Source organism: Corvus cornix, chromosome 5, assembly GCF_000738735.6.
Source record: "Corvus cornix cornix isolate S_Up_H32 chromosome 5, ASM73873v5, whole genome shotgun sequence".
Lineage (NCBI taxonomy): Eukaryota > Metazoa > Chordata > Aves > Passeriformes > Corvidae > Corvus > Corvus cornix.
In genome coordinates, this window is record NC_046335.1 from 12,533,697 (window position 1) to 12,555,513 (window position 21,817).

A 21,817-nucleotide genomic window follows, 5' to 3' on the forward strand; every position below is an offset into this window, starting at 1 on the left:
ATCCTACCCTGGACTTCCTAGTTCTCCTTCTGGTTTCTATCTCTTATTCCCCAGGAGATGCCCGTTATTGGAATTATATATGATAGTGTGATACATAGAGCCAAGTGTATCCCCAGGGTAACTTTGCTGACACTAGTAGATTAGCATGTGTGATAAATTTGGCCATTCCCATGATGCAAAAACTCTGCTTTTTATCCCTAAATAAACATTAATTAAAAATTTTACATGCATAAAATACATGAGAGGAAAAAAAATACCCAACTGCTCCTGCATTATTATAAGGAATACCACTTACAACAGTGAAAGCTAGGAAATTAAGTAATTCAAGCTAGTCTGGAAAATTGAAGCATCAATGCCAGCTAACAGGAGCTGAGAATTAACTACCTGACTATAATTTGTTAGTCATATTATTCCCTTATGATTTTCATTATATGTAGGAAAACAGCACTACTTGAAATGTGTGATTTTTTTAAACAGAGATGCTATAGGAGCCTTAAGACTTGTAAATCAAAACCAGAAGACATCTTTCTTTTTCTTTCTTCTTTTCTTTCTTTCTTTCTTTCTTTCTTTCTTTCTTTCTTTCTTTCTTTCTTTCTTTCTTTCTTTCTTTCTTTCTTTCTTTCTTTCTTTCTTTCTTTCTTTCTTTCTTTCTTTCTCTCTCTCTTTCTTTCTTTCGTTCGTTCTTTCATTCTTTCTCTTTTTCTCTTTTCTTTCTTTCTTTCTTTCTTTTTCTTTCTTTCTTTCTTTTTCTTTCTCTCTCTCTCTCCTTTTCTCTCTTTCTCTCTTTTTCTATTTCTCTTTCTCTCTTTCTCTCTCTCTTTCTTTCTTTCTTTCTCCCATTTTTCCCTCTTTATCTTTCTTTTTCCTTTCTCCTCCCCTTCCCTTTCCTCCCTCCTCACTTCTGCTCCCCTCTTTTTTCCTTCTTTCTCCTTTTTTCTCTCCTCTCCTGTACCTGATGGCAGTCTCTAACATCAGGCCAGAGTTCTTGTCATAATTTTCTAAATAAAAATTATTATTATTAGAGGGTGGTCCATTATTTCCTATGTTTTAAAATGTATTTTAAATTGCTTTTACGATATTGTACAAGCCCCAAGCATTTCAGTGGGGGAGCACTTTATAAATAAAATTATTATTATTATGCTTAGTGCACATGTCAGCAAGTGTTCATAAGAAATAAGTGACTGGTACCCTTGCCCTCCAGAGACTGAGAGCCTTATTCCTTTAACTTGACTTTCACCGGCCTGAAGTCTGGGTAAGAATTAAAGTCACTTCTAATCTTGTTCTTCCTATTGGCACAAGAAAATGAGCTGTCATTGAGTAGCATTGGCAATGAAGAACCATTTTTATAATTCCTTCTACATCACATGCTATAACTACATTACCCCTTTTAATTTGAGGATGTAAAGTTGTCAAATGGGGAAAAAAAGAGTCCTTTAAAAATTCAATGGGACCTTCTGGAAGATTCATGTGTGTTGTGTGCATGGAAGTGTGGGAGGACTGGCAGAAAGGCAAAAATAATTTTAGATTGTGTTAAAAGTAAAGCTTAATAAGAAGTTTGGTGCAGTGCATGGAGAAGGTGGTGGTCCTAAGTTTCGATTTTTAAATCTACAATTCTTTATAGATAATTTTTTCCCTTTAGATGAACTTTAAAGAAAAATGATAATGTAAGCACTGCTAGTTACTCTAGGTTGGGATTTAAGATTACAGCATTTAGTAAGATTATATATTTGATGAACAAGGCGAGGTGGTGTGTGTCAGCCTTTGAAGGGGTTACCTCGCTTAGGAAGTGAGTATTAACAGCATCTCAGCCCTACCAAGATTAATGTCAGTGGAATCAAAACTGGCATTAGCAGAACACTGTTGTCAGGAAGCTCGCAACAGTTCAATAACTTTAACACACTGGGTAGATTTCAGTGTGTGTGTCAAAGACTAGTACTGCTTAAAAAGGCATGTGGCAAGTAGGCAGTTTTAATATAAAGATCATAAAAGATTTGAATACCAAATGTACAAGTGTTGAGTATTACTTGTGGGTACTTGGAAAAAACCCAACTTTTATTTCTTTTATTTCTGTGTCCCCCCCCCCTTTTTTTTTGTTTTTGTTTTTTGCCATGGATTTCCATCTACGAAGAATTAGTGCAGAGTTCTAATCCAACCTGTATATCTTCTCTTTCACATACATATATAGCTGTGAATGAACCTAATGAGGAAACGGGGTTTATTAGCTACTGATAATAGGAAGCATGTGAAGAGAGGGATGAAACTGCCTTTGTTGTTTTTGTTAAACATGATGCTGTATGTCTTGGGTTTGATTTTTATGTTTCTTTATTTTTCTGTCACTCACAATATTAAGCAATTCAAGCACCATAAAAATCTGACTGTAAATGACCCTTTGTTAACTATAATGATTATTTATAGTTCTGCACTGATCTGGAAAGCCAGAGGAACACTGGTGAAAGCCAGTGCTTGGTATATATAAATGTACCTTTAAGGGCACTGAAAGAATTGCATATGAGGCCTGTCCTCTTTTCCACCTCCTTCCCTGAAGGGAGAAACAACACAAGCTTACACTTACAGTTAATATGTGTCCAAAGGCCAGTGCCGCCTTTTCAGCCCTGGTTTTACTAGTGGTGCACACTAGAAAATGCTTTATTTTTTGTTCTCATCAGACCTTTCGAGCTGAAAGCATCAGGCTGTGCTCTGTGTAAGGGCTCAGTTTTGTTCAGGTTATCATGAATTGGGAGGTGCAATTTGGCACAAACACTGCTGCTTCTTGGGAGGAACTCAGGATTAATCTCTATGGAAATGCAGTTTAGTTGCAGGTCAAATAGAGATAATATGTTGTGTCGCATAAAATTTAGGAGAGATAAATTTGGGGATGTTTGTGTCTTTTGGGGGGGGAAAGAAAGAGATTGTTTTGGAGTAAAGGGTTAATTTGTCCGACTAATGTATGAGCTCTTAGAAAAGTAAAAGGAAATGATAAAACAGTATATTGTGCTTGTTTGCCTCTGTTACAGGCCTTTTTATAAATAAAGGAATTTGGCTGCAAATGATTTGAAGTAATATTTTAGCACAAGACTTAAACCACACACTATTATTATCCATTCCCATGATTTTCTCTCTATGTATCTAAAGATATTTTTTCTGTCCTTGCTGTTGTGGAAACACATTCCTTCTCACAACTTTGTCCTATATAAGTTACTAGAATTTGAAAACCTAAATTTGACTTATGGTCCTCTCTGATTCTTTAATAGCTACTTCTGCTCTGCAGTTTGCTACTGAAAATCCAGAATGACTGGGAAGGAAAGATAAATAAATATAAAAAAAATTATTTTCTTTAAATGTGTGAAGTGGTCCAATAATTTTAAACAGTTTAATTTAAATTTTAAACTGCAAATCTTCAACCTCTAATCACTTCTAAACTGAAGTGGTTTTAACCAAATGTGAAGTGCTGTAGAGTTTGAAATGATTATGCCTGGAGTAGATGGCTGGAAACTTTGGAGAGGGATGAAAACTATCTTTTTAAAATTTTTTTCTAAACATGCTCTTGTGCCGTGTTGAACCATTCCTGCTGAAGAAGGCGAGGGGCTGAGAGGGAATCTCTGTTAATTTGCAAGGCCAATATAGTGAAAGCATCAGAGCATTTGAAATTTTCAGAGGTAAAGAGTCTCGATGCCAGTCTGAGGCATCCTTAGAAAGCCCTTCCCAGCCCCAGAGCCCCAGCCGGGCCAGGCGTGTGCCGGGCTGTGGGTGCACGGCAGGGAGGGTGCGGAGGGTCTGCTGCCTCTGGTGCCCGGCGTTAAGGAAAGGCAGACCTCAGAGAGGCTCTGTGGAGAGGAAGGTATGTGTGCAGCAGGGGGATGGTTAACACTTCCAAATTTGCAGCTATGTTTTTAGGACTCTTTCCAGCATTAGTTTCTCTTCAACATTTTTATTTTAGGGCTTTCAGTCTTTGCATTATGTGTTTTTCCTGTTTGAGAGAGAGAGTAAGAAACTTAAACTAGAATTCAGAAGCTGGTCCAGGACTCGGCTCCAGCTGGAAAAACACATGTGCTGGCATTCAGCTCCTGTAAGCTCCTTTCTGACTATTTTGAATGCTGGCATTGTTACAATAGGCAGGGGAACAGCCATGATAGCCCAGGGTGACAAATTGCTCAGCCTTGTGCATATATGTTTTTGCCTGGCTGGTTTTTATTAGCATGTAAGCATCATCTGTGGACTGCGCATTCTTTCCCTTTCATTTTCATGACTCTGTCCAGTTCAGATGACTGACAGATTCACTACATGATTTCCAGCTTTTGATGATTAATTTTTTGACAGCGGTCCTTATCTTCTATTTAATATTGTTATGATGATTATAACAAAGGGCTGCACGTTGGGCAGTGTGGAAATCAGACTGGGTGCTGCCTCCTTAACTTATCCACTGATAACTTTGTGTTGATTTAGCAACAAAACAGAACATAACTTTATAGATTAAATGAGGAAAAAAGGGTGACAACTGCTGAATCTGATTGTTTGGGTTATTGTAAGAGGTAATTATTTTATCTCAATAGGTAGATAAATTATGCCCTGCTCCTTCAAGGACTTTGCTACTTATTTAACTTTTCTCAGGCAAGTAATCCCATTGATTTAAGTGGGACTATACATACGTGTGTGAGGGCCAGGTTCTTATAATGCAGAGAGGATGTAAATAAACATCAACTTTTCCCCCTTTGGTTAAAAGGAGACTCTTGTAAATGAGTGAAAACAAATGAACAAACAGAAAACAGATGAAAGGGAAAACATCCCTTCTTCCTGAAAGAAAAATGTTACATGCATCACTTCAGATTTGGCAGGCTCTTGTCTCTTACAGTCTCTGTTTTGTTTGCTTAGAGATGGCTGAATTACTATTTTTGATACCACTTAGGACCATGTGCAAGCAAAGGGTTCTCGTCAAAGCCTCCCAGTGGGTCTGGACAAGATCTCTCAAGCACACTGCGTGCTCTCCAGCAGGGATGACAGGGAACAGGGGCAAGGGGTAATTTTTGCTGTGAAGCCCCTCTTTTGCATAAGAATTTGCATGAAAGATATAAACACACTTTGTGTTTGCAAATCAGGAATAGCTACTTATTGGGCATTTACAAAGGAGAAAGGCTCTGACTTCAAGCTTGCTTTCACTGCTGGTTCAAGAGCTTAAATCTCTCATCTTCCAAATGGTTATTAAATTATCCTTGCCTATTGCTCTAGGTGATTTTTGCAACATTTTGCTCTCCTTGGTGAAAGTAGAGGCTTGTAGAGGGACACTAGATGCAGAAGACTGATTTCTTTTCTACTCCAAGATTCACTTGGTAGGAGACTGATTCTTGAATTTCCTGGCTGTTCTTTCCCTGTGAGTTAGATGTTGCTTTGTTGCTGTGATTTGAAACAGCTGCTAAGGGAATCTTTGCCACTGAGGTTTGGGGACAAAATGGAGATTATATCCTCAGACACCCTCCAAGACATGTCTCCTTCCTTCTCTGCCTTGCAGGGAAGGAAGTGAGTCTGGCATTAGGAAATGCCTTTGGGAGTTTTATGTCAGTAGAAAATATTCCTTTGCTTTGAGAATCCAGTACTGGCAATCAATGGAGGCATGATATCCCCTCTCAATGCTGAAATGTAGTGAAGGGATTGAGTCAGGGCAGAATCCTGTATCCCTGTTTAGCAGATGTTCCTCTTTCATGCCTTGAGATTTTCCAATCAGTACATGTCATGGTTGGACTCAAGCATTACAAGATAAAATCAGTCCTTTCAGTGGGTGGAAAAGCAGTCATGAATGTGTGAAAACTGTCTGGGAACATCCACGCTCTTCATTAAGGTCTTTCTGTATATTGAGGCTTATGGAAAATCTCCTGCCATCTCCTCTGAACTTTGGATCAGGCTTATAGATGGATTTCTGAGATCAGCAGAGGTCTTGTTACAGGTTGCTATCTTGGCTAAATGCTGGAGGCTGACCTATAATAGTACAAGGTGTGAGCTGAGGCACCATAAGTTAAGAAGATGGGCTTTTATTTTTCTGGCTAAAACAGACTCTCATATCCTACAGATGACTGCTGAGGAAGACGTTTAGCAGACTGTGCTCCTCTGTGAATCTGGTCAAAGCTTTTGTGCTGAAACATTTATTCTGTTAAAAATACACTTGTTTGCTGGCACCCAGTCATTTCAAAAGAACAGGCCTATTCTAACACATCTTCCAAATGATTTCAAAACTGGACAGCAAAACAGATTTCCATCAAAACCAGCCTGGTTCCTCATTGCTCCCTCTCTACTGTCCACCCTTTGGGCTGTCTGCGCTGGGGTGGTCCTGGACTTCATCCCTGCTGCTGGTGGGACCCCCCTGTGGCCCAGCAGTGCCCTACAGCAGCCAGGGCCAGGCAGCTACCTTGGAGGCAGCAGGTTTTGGGGCTCCCAGGCACTCTGGCCTGTTTATGGGGTCATAGCTGAGCTGGAGGTTTCTGTGCTTGGGCTTCCTTTCATTCAGTACTTCTAGCCAAAGTATTTAAATAATTTACAGTGGTTTGTATTTTCATTTCCATACCCTGCTTTGAAACTTCCACTCTTCACTCCCATGTGTTGTTTTGATTCTTTCAAAACTGCAAAGTTTTGCTCAGAAAGATCACCCTGGAAGCCAGTTCTGGTCATGGTATGCACCTGGTTAACATGGCCTAAGAAGATGAAGTGAGAAATATGTGTGAGAACGTGGACTGGGAAATCAAGAGGGAAATTTTCTTGTGTCAGAAAATAGGTAAGTATTACCTCACTCTGCAAACACTTACTGTGAAGTGCTTATTTTAGGGGCAGTATAAACACCTAAGTGAGTCTGTGCCCTGGGAATAAATATATGACTTTGGACCATCCCTTTGTATAAGTCAATATTGCTCCCTCTGGGTAAACAGAGTAATGAACTTCACTTGTGGTGGATCTGGCTCTCTGTTTTGTGGGAGGCTTTTGCAGACCCTGACTTTCAGTGAGGTTTCACCCCTTCTCTAGGCGCTGCACTGGCAGTGCATCATCTCCTCCTGGCTTCTGTTTGGCCATAACATCTGACATTCCTGTCTCTGGGGCTGAGGAAGCTGGTGTTGGATAGGCACTGTGGGCAGGAGCAGCTCTTGGAAGCGTGGTGAAGGCACTTTCCATTGCTGTGCTTTTCTGACAGGGAGATTGAGTTTAATTTGCTGGCTAATCTCTGACGGTGAAATTCATTTCTGGTCTGTCTGTTTAGATTGCTGTGACACCCACCCATGCAGGCATCTGTGGCACCATTTGGCTGCCAGGGCACTGGGTGGATTGGAGCAAGCAGGAGTGCTGGCTGCTAAGAGCTGCGCTCCTCCACAATGGCCCTGGTGCGATTTAAAGGGTCTGCTCAGACACACCGGCTTCCTGTGCAGAGCCCTAGTAAACTCATCACAGTGTCTGTAACTTTGGAGTCTAAGATTGCCTGAGTTTCACCCTTCCCTTCACAGATTTTAGCACATAAATCAATGTGGTTGTCCCAGCTCCTCTCCTTTGTTGTTTTATTTTTCATCTTAAGTTTTCTCACATCAGGGACAAGGATACCAACAGAAGAACAGAAGGGAAAAAGTGAACACTTTCTAGTCCTGCTCACATAGGACAACATTTCACACGTTCTATGTCTTCCTCAGTATTTTGGCTTTGGTTTTATTAACTTTTAGTCACTTTCCTCGTTAACCTGATTGTTCATTTCTCAATATGCTCCTTTAACTACATACATACCTCACAAAAAATAGTGCAGAGAAGGAAAACTAATTTATTAGACAAGCAGAAGCACATGGCATTCCATATTGGGCAGATTTGTGATGAGCAATTAATATTTCTATTTTCTTCCTTCCCAGTTTAAATACAGTTTAAGTTGTTGATGTTAATATTATCAAACCAACATTTTTATATCATTTGCCAGGCTTGACAGAATTAAGTGGATTTCTTTGAGTGATAATAGACATAATTAATTTTGTGTATAAGTTGCTTCACTGCCTTTGAAGTTAAGTAAAAAATGAGATGTTAAGACTGAATTAGTGATATTTAATTGGAACCGATTATAAAAAATAAACGAGATACATGGTAGTTTCATGAAATAGAAAAGAGTGTGTGTATAACTGCAGAAATTAACAATTTGTGGTTGAATGTTTTGCTTTAATAGCTGTGAGGGTGGCAGCAGTGATCATGAGCACAATGGAGAGAGGGAAGAGTGACACAGAAAGGGCAGGGCTGAGCTATTTGAACATGATTGACAAGAATAGTTACGTGGAATTTCTTTATAGGTCATGCAAACAGACCAAATGAAACCATTGCTCTTGGAGATAGTGCAAGTGTTTAATTTTACTTATTTCATCTTTTTTAGTCCTGTAATAAATGGTGGTAATATGCAATGTTAATATTTTGCAAAGTATGTTAGGTTCAGTCATGTACCTCTGCACCTGGCTTAGTAGATATTTGGAAGATAGAAGAAGGTGTTAATATGTTTAATGGTTTTTAACATACAGCACTGCTTATCAGGAACCCATTCTGAAAAATGACATGCCAGACACCTGGCATCCTCCTGTGCATCAACTGGACAGCCTGGAAAATCTAGTCTGTGATACCACTATTATAAATTAGATATCGCTCTCAGATGTAATCAACTGATTATCATCTCAGTCCTGTGTAGAGTAAAATTTGGCTGTTTATTAAAATGACTAGGTTTCTGTCCCACCTTTTCTCTCAGAAATAGCCCAAATTAAGACTACAGCTGTTAGAATAAAGTTCTATTTTCCCATAAGTCCACAGGTTAAAACAGCTGCGTCAGGAGTATATATGGAAGGAGAGAAGAAAGGATGAAGTTGATTTTCCTAAAGTGGAATAGACCAGCCCAGTGAAACCAGTAATTCCCTCCAGTAACAGGGGCTTAGGCAAGGTAAAAAATGGGTGATAGATGTATTCCTATACCGCTGTGGTGAACTGGATGCTCTAGTTTTTATTGGATGCCAGCTATGTAAAGTCAGCTGTGTAAGAGAAGAGTTTACAGTGATGTCTACAAAAGGATGAAAATGAAAGCATTTATTCCACCTGAATTTGTCAGGAAATAGTGTGCATTATAACACTGAGATTCCCTTTTCCCCCTCCTACACCTTTGTTGACAGTGAAGACACACACCAGGTTCATTCTTGGTCAAGTATGTGCCCACAGACCTCTCCAATCTGGGCGGAAAAAAGATGTGGTACTGTTGAGGAGTAAACAGAAGATGCCTGTGGTCACCTTTAAATTACTGTTATGGTGAAAGGTGCAAATAGCTGCCATCAAGTGAGCCTTTGATCCAAAGATAATAATAGATCTCATTAAAATCAGTGGGTTTGTGAGCTCTGAAGAAGAACCAACAGAGCCTCTTTAAACAGAAGAGACAATGGAGGGATTTCAGACAGCACATGCCAGGTCAGACCTGAGCATGTAGGCAGGGGGATTTCCTTGGTAGTACACAAGCAATGGGATATTGGGTTTGCAGTTGCTGAGCAAAGCCATTCAAAGCCCATGGGAGCAGCAGTGAGCGGGGCTGGGGCGGCAGGAGCAGTACCAAGGGTCTGGAGCGCAGAGAAAAGTGGTGCTGGATAATGGATTCTGGGTACAGAATATGGATACAGAAAATGCCTCCATGGTCAGGGAAAGACCCTCTGGTTTGTCAAAAAAACCCCAAATAAACAAAAAACCCATGGCCTAGAGAATACTGTTGAACTGTGTCACTCTTTACGCGACTGGGGCAGTCCTGAGGGAACTGAGTCCTGTCTAACTGCTAAGTCCAAAGGTGCAACAGTGATGCACTTGAAAACCAGTGAAGTCTGGGGAAGACTCCTTTTGCCTTTTGTGAGCTCTGGATCAGGTCAGGGTTGCCAAGAGTTTGATACTGCTAAGATGATTATCTCAAGGGGATGTTTCTGAAGGAGCTATGCAGTGGGGGAGACAATACTTGCTTTGCCTGGTTTTGACAGCACGTCACATTCGATGGATGCTCTCTTCACTCTCCAGCTTTTGACAGGCCATAAAGGCTAATTAAACAAAACTACTAAATTCACATGCTTCCCTCAAAGGAGCACACATTTATCCTTCAAACAGTTAATACCTACTATCATGGGTCTGTAACTAGTCAGTATGATATAACACATATTGCAGAGCCTACTGAAGGCAGATATTGCCAATTAACACATGGTATTACCAATCAGCACTCATGCCATTTATAGAACACTCTGCCTTGCTGCTACTGGAGCTTCAAGACCCACAACAGTTTGAATGCATTTTTGAAGTAGGATTTTGTGTCAGAGAGGGAGTAAAGCTCTGCATTGTTGAAGAAATGGAAGAGCAATGAAAGGCTGAACTGCAGGGAGAGGAGCAGCACCTCACAAACACACAAAAAAGACAAGGTCTCTGCCTGGCGGGGCTTACAGTCTCAGGCCAACAAAATTCTGTTTATGAGACATCAGAGGAGGGCAGTGGGAGGGAGGAGGGAGGGGGAAAAAGGTGGTGTGATAAAGCACAGGTGTGTACCCTGGAGAACAGCTTTTTTGTATTGTGCTTTGTCAGCAGATTGCAGAGGTAGAGGAGGTTTCTATCTCATGGGCAGCATGGACAGGAAGCAGCAAGAAAGAGAGCAGAGGAACATAGTTTGAAAGAGATATTTAAGGCAGGACAATGAATGAATAAAAAGCCGCTTTCTGCTTCCTCAGTTTTGGACTGCCTGAGGAAAATTTGATGCATGAGGCCCAGAAAATACTCTAATATGGGCTCTTTTCATTCCTCCCCACTCAAGAAAAGGCTGTGTCCTTACCATTCCTTCCTGTCCCTTGGCTACTGTAGTTGTCTGCAAAATCTTCCATGGAGTCCTATCACAGTGCTGGAGTTAGAGCTTGACGGTTTCTTCTGTCCCCAAGCTGCACTCAGCAGCAGAGAGGTTCCTGTGTTTGAGGGACTGGGAGTAACAGCTCAGGGCTTAATGAGAGAGAGGAATAGGCTCATCCACAAGGACACATAGGAGAGAAATACGTATATATATATATACATACTCATGTATATGTAGATACGTGTATATAAAACATCTAGAAAATAAAGACACTTACAGAGAAAGAATACTTCCTGAAAGTGGTTTGACATAAAATTTCTCATGAGCCATTAATATATGCTGCCTCTAGTGATGAAGATTTCATGCCTAAGGAGTAAAAACATGGCAACACCTTCTTTTTCTTTGAAGAAGAATTTTTGGGACCTCCTGCTTCAGTCCAGATATTGGTATAAGCTAGTATTAGTGTCTCATGAAGAATGTATTTTTTAATGTGGAATTTTTTTTTTTTTCAGCTGAGGTGCTGTAGTATTAGGTTTTGTATTCTCCTGATGCTAAATAATCACTTTGTTCTCACTCAGCTTGTCAGGAGGCTGCACTGGAGCCTCTGAGGTGACTGGACCTGGAAAGTTGCTAAAAACCAAGATAGGTGAATAATTGCTAAGGGTATTTTAGAGGTGTTTCTGCCTCTTCTGTAATTAAGACAGCACAGCTTGGGGTTTATATAGATGTTTGCAGAATTTTTTTTCTCATCTCATTTATTTTTTAGAAGAGAAATCTGAGTAGTTCTCCCTTCCTTCATCTTCTTATGTAAATGCTACAGAAAAAAATGAAACAGAAAGGAATAGTAAAGTCATTTCTTAAAATGTGCCTCTCCCCTCAATCCAAACACAGGAGGTAACTAGGACCCTGTTCCCGATAAGTTCTAGATTCCAGAAGGAAATGAGGGGCAAACGGATGGTTTGTAGTGCAGTTATCTTATCTTCTGAATCCTGGTTTTCAGTAGGCACTTCAGCCTTGAATGTTTTACATTAAATACTGTTTTGCTGTTCAATTACCTAATGTAATTCCTGTATAAGATTCCTCTGGTCTCCAACTTCTCGTCTTTCAAATCATCACTAGGAGTTTGCAAGAACTGTTCAACTTTTTCAGTAAGTATTTTCCATTTCTTGAGGCAAGACACTGTGTTTCCTCTTCATGGCCACAATGGAAATTGACAGGGGATTTCTGTGAGTCAAGGCAGATTCCAAGGATGGCTTCAGTAAGATGATTTCTTTACAACACCATTCTTGGAAAAATTATACAACACAATGTACAACTCAGACTGTTTTTTCCTTTCAGTAATACTGACTTAAAAAAATAAAACAAACCCATAAAAAATCTTTACCAAATAATATAGTATTGTAGTAGAACGTCACTTTTTATTGCTGGTGAATGTAAATACTGAGCTAACACCATGTAAAAATTTGATATGGAAAGACAGAGAAAAACATGGAAATTTTATTTTATTTTCAGGTACTTTCTTCTTAAGAGAAAAATCAGAACTGCAAGGCACCTTGCCTTTCTAGGTTTTACATGTATTCTGATTAAAATGAGTAGCTCGTTTAAAATATAAAGCTGTTTGCTTTCAGCAAAATTCACAAAAGCAGCAATTTTGTTCTAGCCTATGACAACAGAGGAAATTTTGAAAATCACAATTGTCCCTAAGCCTAAATAGCTGGGGAAAAATGATAGACATTTGGTTAGCTTTACTGAGCACATAATGTGCTGTTTGGCCTTCAGTACAATGTTTCAAAGCACTTGGATCCAAAATACCTCTCTGAGTCACGCTGAATGTTTTATCTTCAGTGCAGCGGCCCCATTTACGGGAGTGGGAGCTGTGATATTGATCATTAGAAGTTGCATATTGCTAACATTTTAGCCATAAACTTATTATAAACCTTAAAAAAGAAAAAATATTGTCCCTGGAGTGGATTGAAATGCCTATTTTACAGATGCTGGATGAAATTTCTAAGTTGCATGAAGTTTCTTTTTAATCTCGAATAAAAAGGTTTTTTCTGTGTTAATTTAGGAACTGTTTTACTTTCCTTTGTGCCTGCCATTTAAAGGCTGATGTGCACCTTTGTTTTTCTTCCACAAACCCTCCCAAAGTGCAGAAATCCAGTCAATCACTTTCACACATCCACAAAAAATAATGGCTTGACCTGCTCGTGGCCAGATCTGACGTGCCCTGCTGTGGTGGGAAAATTAATTCACCTCACTACACTGCAGTCACCCTCAGCTGAGTCCTTCAATTATTTCATTATGATCTAACTAAGGCTGATAACAGATTTCATTTGATACTGCGGATGGCTGGGGGGGCAGCATGGGGGTGGGAAGTGGATGCCCTCACATGTCAAGCCCTTGCATCTAACCAACTGAGCTTTGTGAGGCTTTCTTGCCTGATGGAAAGGGGGGTGATTAAAGACATGTTGTGCCCGTCTGTGTAGCTTCCACATGATTTTTCTCCCTTAGATGATGTTCTGTGCATTTAGCATATTTGAAAACCTAGGGGCTTTTCATCTTCGCCAGGGGAAGGGAGGGATGTTTTTGATGGACTGGCTGGAGGACCACACTCAGAGTCCATTGTTTTCTGGAGAAAGCATCCATTATCATCTTTGCTTTTTCCTTTTTTTTTTTCACCTGTGCAGTGACAGATGGACGAAGGAAGCCCTGGAAAAGTGTTAATTGCTCTTTTTTTTCATTCAAGTGGTTTGGAGGTTCAGGAGACCCTCTAATTAAAGAATCCGTGAGTGAGCTGGGCATCTGGCCTCTGCCATTTTAATCAACTTTGTAATATGAGGAGAGGGCAGTAGTTGTCTAATTACTTGACAGCTTGAAGAGGTATAGGTAGTAAGTAAATAGACTTGCTCAGAAGATGCCAAATTTTCATAACGATAAAATGCCTGCTATCCATTTTGTGTTTATAATTTTTTTTTAAAAATGGGTAAATGTACCCCATCTCCATCCACTGAGTGGATCTTGTGTGGGTTATAGGATTCTTCTGCATGATTTTGAATCTGCAGCACAATTGGTATGAAGAAGTTTTGTGATACATGCAAGCATCATGATACTGAGTCAGATAAGAGTTCTCTGATATGGCAAAACTACTGAACTGAGGTTCTTTATTTCTGAGTCTGCTATGAAATATCTAGTTTCACCCATTTTCCTATGGAGAGTTGAGTAAAGAACATAGCTACTTTTTCCTCCATTTTTCAAAGGATAGAAGTCCTAGCTCACACACCTGGAATTTATCAGAGAGTGTAACAAGACTACTTCATGTTAGTGAACATTATCTTGAGTATAAAATTGTTTAGTGCTGTTTTCCTGAATCTCATGACAACCTGGAATAATTGCTGAGCAATGTGAATTTTGAAATTCTTCCTAAATGCTGTTAGTAGAGATGAATGTTGAAATACCACCACTGTTACTTAAATATACAGGAACTTGTTGAGTCAGCTGAATTCACATATCACTGTTTGTCTTTTTAAGAGAAAGAGCTCATAAAATGCTTATTTTGTTAAGACAAAGTACATCCCATATTCTTCAAGGTGAAGCTCTAGCATCAAAGTAAACAAGGCAGATGCCTCTTTAATAACTGTGTAATTCAGACTTATATTTAATTACTTAAACTGTCAGCATGAAGATACTAAAGGAAGCTGCTGTAGCTTTTCAAGTTTGCTGCAGAATCCAAAGGACCTTGCTGCAAATACAAATCTTGCATCATACATATTCTTTGAAATGATGGCTTTGATGGCTTAGTTGCTGGCATCTGGTCAATGGAGCTTTTCTTTGTTGGTCTTTGAATCAAGGTTGAATATTACATAACAATAGATGGCATTTTTATTTTCTACGAACCCGTCAAACCTATCACCTCTAAAACTTGTCTTAATAACTCTCATCTGTATTGGAAACCTCAGCAGAAAAGCCAATATTGAATGGATTGTTAGACTCAGCATGGGCTCTTCTTCAGCCAAAATTAGGAGTCTCTGGCTGAAGAATGGAATGTCTCTTCAATCCCATTGTGGTACTTTAGTTACAGTCCCATGAATAGAGAGAGCTCCCCACTTCCTATTTTTTACATACCTTTGCAATTAGCTTTATTTTAAAATTTCCTTCATCAGGGAAAGTCTCTATCCATTTCCTTGCACACCACATAGAATGCTGGCAACCATCCGTACTTTTATAGCTGGCCTCCAAACCATCAATTTGAATGAACAAAGCAGACTATTTTCTCACACTTGTAAGACCTACATTTATAGTATCCACATGCTGGGGTAATTACTGCTAAATAATTTAATACTGTAAAAACTGACATATCCATTTAGGTGTATGCCTGTTATATTGTTAAACTGTATTGGGGTTCTGACCTCTATTAGACAGCAAATAATCCTACTAAAGACTGGTCATTCTCTCTTTCTCTCTCTCTCTTGCTCTTATGGTGAATTTTATTCATAAAGCTTAGGGTTTTGCAGCTATTCTCATTGTGAGATTAGTAAGTATACACTTGTGACAGCACTAAAAATTCAGTGCAATCACAATCATATTTGATTACCAATTCAGAAGGATCTAGCCATCTAGCTGCAAGGATAATTTTGCTCACTGTAAACAGCTTGGAGAATTGTGTGCGATCATGTTGTGTGACCAAAAAAAAAAAAAAAAACCCGAATTAGATTATTTGCTAAATGCCAAGGCACATTAAATATTTTTGACAACAATGAAGATTCTTTGTAAATTGTAATTAGACTGGAAATTATTGCACAGAGCCTGCTTCTCTATAATCCTTTTAAATCAGAGTAGTTGTAATTGGCCTTAGAGACTCAAACTGTTTCGTGTTTTATTTTCTAGAAGTTCCGCTTCTGCATATGTAATAACAGAATCCTTTGTGGATAGGATACAATAGACATGTGTGTAGGGTTATTTTAGTTTATTTGTTTTGGTAGCGAGTCAGATAACCAGAGAAAAAGAATATAGAAAAGAAAACATGCTGAATGCTCCTGGATATGAATTGTACTTACATGTGAAAAAAAGTTGCATAGAAATCATAATGGGCCAGATGAGGCTTAGAAAAGCAGCATAACCCTGCTGTTCAACATCTGCCAAGGACCTGGACCTATATTTTGCCCGTACTGTCAGAGGCTTCAGGAAACCTAATAATGTGAGTTTTCCTGAACACAAAGCCATGGATTTTTAGCAATTCCAGCAGAGTCCTCAAGGATTCCTTTTCAAAGTTATGATTTTTTTTTTTTTCTGGTTTTAGGTTCACCGGAATGGAAACTTCAGGAGAACCTGTGGGAGAGGATGAATTCTGCTGCAGCCTTTCTACATCAAAAAATGACCCTTTTCAGCACAAGATCCTTATGCTACTACTGAAGTGCAAGCATGTCTGTGTGTTTGTATAAATAATAGCTGTGGGAATGGGCGTGAGCAGGGGCAGATAGTCAAGGAGTTAAGTGGAAGTCAAAATTAAGTGGGAATTTTGAGGTTTATTTGATGCAACACTTGGCTTTGAGGATGGAGGAAGTTGGACTTGAGGCAAACCTGCAAATTACAGCCCAACCTCATTAGAAATTAGCTGGTAGTAATCAGAGAGCCTTAACTGACTGTAAAAGTACCTTTAATCTAGAGATGTGAGATTCTGTTGGGTGACTATTGCTCATTCTCTCACAGGCTGAATTAACTAGCAAAACCAAATACGCCAATACATCCAATATAAAATATAAAATTTCAGCTCACCTCTGCTGAGCTTTGATTTATCACCAATATCCAAAATGAAGCAAGGTTTGTCTTGGAACAGTTTACACAGGGTTAACATTCATGTGATCATGACTCTCACTGAAATAAGTCTAATCTGTAGACGTGCTGAGAAAATAATATATTTGGAGCCACCTCCATCTACTTCATGTATGGAAGTTACAAACCACAGTCTCCAGTGTGGCTCTGTGTCAAACTGCAAATTTTAGATCTATTGAATTACTTTAGTTTTCCTTGATCTAGTGGAGGCTAAACATTGGGCTACATACAATCCTTTTATATTTTTAATATTAAGTTTACATCCATTTACTCAGAAGTATAAAACTCATCTGCTCATGTAGATTTATTAAAAATTGTTGGAGTCCAAAGATGAGATTTTTGTAGCATTAGTAAAGTAAGTGGCAAATTCCACAGAAAGGACTAGAATGTTACTAAATCATCAGTTACAAACCTGGCTTTATAAGATCAAAAAATTAGCATAAAAACAGTATAAATATCACTCTTAAATGTTCCAACGAGACAAGAGCTGCATGAATGAAGTCCATCTAAACCAGCGAAAAAAAATCTGTTATCTTCAATGAGTTTTGTGTCAGATACTCTGAAAAAAAGACCTCAAAAATATCTTTATCAGATTCACAATTTTTTATTTCAGAAGCTTACTTTCAGATCAAACTAATTTCTTTCAATAAACTAAAAATATCTAACTAGGAGAGAAATTTGCAAGCCAAGTTCTTTATCCTAGGCATCAGGTTAACTTACTCTTCTTTCCTTTAGGATAACCACAAACATTTTTGTATAATGATATTAGTGATTCTTAGTTTGATTATATGCAACATCATGAGGTTGTAAGGGCATCTTTGGCAAAGGCTATTGTCTTTTCTTCCTTCAGGTCTCCCTCATTGCTGGCTGAACTAACCTGCTGTAGAACATGGAAGGCATGGGAAATGTTGAGGTCTCCAATATATACATTCAGATGGGGCATTGAAAGAGACTTCTGACTCATGCTGCAGAGTAAGACAGAATGCATGCTTCTGAAGAGCCAAAGTCCAAAGGGTTGGTGAATTCTGCAAGCTGGAAGAAGAAGCCTTGGGCAGTTCATCAGCTTGGGAGAATGGGGAGGCTTCCCAGGCCCTCAGCTCACTGCCTGTGTGGCTCATGGGGCTGACAGTGGGGCCAGGAGCAGGATGGTCATAGCAGGTGGGAGCACGTCTCCAAAGCCTCTGGCCGGTGATAAATGGTTGATTCATGGTGTGTTCCTGGGGCCTCTGCATTGCAACCTGTTGGCCTGGCATCAAAGAGAAAGAGGCTTTGCTGTCTGCATCCTCTTATCAACATGCTTTACAGGCCAAATTCCATGGACTTTGTCTAAGCCTTACAGAGGTGAACCACCCATGGAGTCAGTGGAAGCCTTTTCCAAGCAGCACTTGAATAAGGAAATTGAAGGTACTGCCAAGGGGAAGGATGGACCAGGTGACCTCATTAGTCTTTTCCACCATAAGGTTTCTTAGTCAGAAAAACACTGTGCAGGGACCTGCAGTGTGTTGGGAGAGGAGCAAGCACACTCCTGAAGTAGCAGCGCTGGAAGGCATTAGGGCTTAGGGTGGTATAATTATCCCAGTGCTGCTGCTGGGAAGTAATTCTCACTTCATCAGCACGTGGGTCCTTTCAACACAGGTCGCTGCAGTTGGGCAGCAGGGCCATCGCTGTGCATTGCCCCAGGGCAGCACAGTGCCCTGGCTGCTCATGCCAGCTGTGTGGCCACACTCCTTTCCATTCCTTGGCCTCTCAGTCCTGCGGCCACTGCCTCTCCAAAATGGAAAAATTCTATGAAATAGGACTCTACTTTTGAAGCAAGCAGAGTTTTAATATGAAGAATGCTGCATTCTACAATACATATGTGAGTGTTGCACAAGTATATCCAAAAAGAGGGAGAAAAAGACTTTATATGTACACATATGCATGCACATATTTATTTACAAAGCCTTCATCTTCTTAAGGTAAAGTAGTTTATAAAAATGGCAGTGAGATGGAGTCAAATTTCAGGGTGTAGCGTTTGAGCACTGGTCTCTGGCATCATGTTTCTTGTTAGTCTCAGCATCTCATCTGAAAAGTCATTTATATTGATACTATTACCAGACACCTGACTCATAGCTGCAATGTAGAGGTTAATTAGCTATGAAGTTTGGAAGCTCATGGAAGATGAAAAGTGCTGTTGCTGATTATTTCTGTGGTAGGTCTGGTTGAATGTGTATCACTGCAAATGCAGGTCCGTGATGCACATGCCACCCCTGTGCTCTCCAGCTCAGAAATGCTGATGAACTGATGATTGATCGAAGGGATATGATGATAGTACCATAAACTGGTGGGTACCACAAAATTGCAAAGTTACTGCAGGTAACATACTTTTGGTTTTCCTTAATTTGCCATATGTACCTGCTGACCAGGCACATGCTTGTGCCAGCTGCTAGGTAAGACAGCACAAAGCAGGATTTCCTGGCACCTTCTTTCCTGTTAATTTTCTGGGGGAGAGAGGACTTGTTTTTCTCCTCCCTGCTCTCTTTGCTTGCTGCTCCTCTGGCCAGGATGAGTGGTGTGGGCGGCATGTCCCCTTGAGCATTTTGAGAAACTCCCTGACTTCCTCCCCCTGAGCTCAAACGTCTCCTTTGATTTTCCTGATGCCTGTCACCCTGCCTCTGCTGCTGCTGATGTTCCCAGGGATGCTGCAGATGCAGGAGTGCTTCATGAAGCTTGGGGGGGGGCAGAGAGAGTCTCGCACGAGCCTGCATTCACCACTGCTCTCTGCAGCCCCAGCACATGAAGACCAGGATGAAGGGTTGAAGCTCAGCCAGCAGTGGCTGTGCCCTGGCTGCCCTCCTTTATGCAGGGCTGACCCCTCATTCACCAGCCTAATGCTCCTAAATATATGACTGCCTCCATCTTGTCACCCTGCCACAGCTCACCCTCTCACTGATGTGAACGGGTACTATATTTACCCAGTAGAGTCATGAAAATTGCCATGACAATGATTGTGGTTGCTTGGGAATGCAAGGAGCTAATTTTGCCTGAATAATAAGACACAGAGTCATCTGTCTCCCTCGGTAAAGCAACAAGGAGTTTATGCAGGTGAGAACAGGTAATCTTTGTGAGGGCATAATTGCAAAATACAAAAATGTTCCTGTATCAGTTCAGACCGGTGACTAATAAAAGGCTCTATGTGCTAAATGGCTGAAGTTTGATGCACTCCCTCATTGTGATGAAGATCTGTAGGAAAACTGAGCTTCCCTGCCCCCTCGTTTCACCACCAAAGAGGAAAAAAATCCCATTAAAAAAACTTTAGCCTGAAAATAACTCTATACTGTACATCTTTGCCTAGGGCAAATTTTTCACTGATGAGTAACAGCATTTTCACAATCCACCTTTTATATTTATTGATCTAATTCTATGTAGTATGCCAAAGTTCATTTAAAGGAGACTACAGCTTTTGCTTTTGGGAATCTGAAGGAGAAGATAATTACCAAAACCTAAAACTTTCTTAGCTGATGCTTTTACTTCTCCATCACCCTCCATCACAAAATCTGTGAAGACCTGTTTGGCAAAACGCTAACAAAGATCACACCCTAGCAAACTAAAAAAGCACTAAAAAAAGTTCCATTTTTGTTTCAGAAATGTCCTGGCATCTCTGAACAAACAGAAAAGCCGGTCCCAGTGATGCAAATTCCCCCGAGGCACTGAAGTTTGGGAAAGGACCTCTTGCTGGGCAGGTGCTCGCTTTGTGAGCACTGGAGCCGCTGGCTCAATGTCCCAGAGCACACCTCCGTTGTGAACAAAACGAGGGGCTGATTTTGTACACGGTTTAGAAAGACGCCATTTCAGGCATTCGCTAGCGTTTCCCAGCCCAGACACAGCACTTTCCCCAGAAAGTTGAGAAGTGTTTTCTGCCGCACCTGAGCGCAAGCGGCATCAAGCGAATTTGCACAGGCACAAAGCCACCGTCCCTCGGCAGCGCTTCCCCGGCCGCAGCGCAGCGGCGTGAGGCAGCCGGGGCTGAGGCGCTTCTCCCCTCCGCTGCAGTCTGCGGCAGCAATTAGCCTCCAAAGGCATTGGTCGGACTCAGCGAAGGGAGCGGGTGGCGTTCAAACTGCTCCCAGGAATCAGATAAACAGTCTCTCAGGGCTCAAAAGAAATCTCGCTCTCACTCTTAAAATTTTTTTTGGTGTCTTGCACTTTTAGTAAGTGACAGTTTTGCAAATTGCTAGTAAAGAACTTAAATGTCTAATTAAATCTCGAAGATGTACAAGAGTTTGAAGAGCGTGATTGATGCCCACAAAGGTATGGCTGTCTAATGGAGTCGTCCTGACAGCAATCGCGAAAGCCCATTTAACGGCTGATGTCTTGTTGTGATCCATGTTGTCATTTTTTCATTACTGATTAAAATTAAAAATCTGCTTGGCAAATCCATTGTAAAAATTTCCTTCATGAAAATCGACGGGTACAAATTATTTTGTCAATCGCCTGGCAATCAAACTGTGACTGAAGACTGTTTCATGCCCATAGATTTTTTTTTTCTTTTTACTCATGCCAGTGAGTTTTCATAGAAAAGTTTCTTAAGTGTAGGTGGCAGTCTTGGTAATGCTTTTTTTTTTTTTTTTTTAAATAAATAAAGCTGCATCTCTATATGTTAATGAAATTTTTTGTTTATGTTGTCTTCCCATTCCCATTTGAAAGCAAATGGGAATGTTCCTCACTCTGAAAGTTGGGCTATACTACTGAATTGTCTAGTGCCGTGTAATGACAGGTGAATAATAGCAATAGCAGCCTTTATTAGGATAAAATGTGTTTTGAGAGCCAAAGCGTAAGCTGTCTAAGATGTAAAACTGGAAAAAAAAAGGAAAAAAAACAACAAAACCTTGCAATGCTGCATTCTCTACAGCTAGAATATACTTATGGCTGCACTTCTTGGTGGGGTTTCCAGTTTGGTGTTCCCATATAGGGGTGCAGCAGACCTGGGTGAGCTGCCCTGGGGTGAGAGCTGCAAATTCCCTGCGAGGGGTGATCCAGAATGGCAAAGAGGGGAGAGGTTGTGAATGAACACTAATGGACTCCTTGCAAAAACAGCACTGAGAATTCAGCAGTGTGCAGTTCACTGTCAGAAGAAAGTAATTTAGAGCTCCTAATTTCTCTGTAAAATTCAAA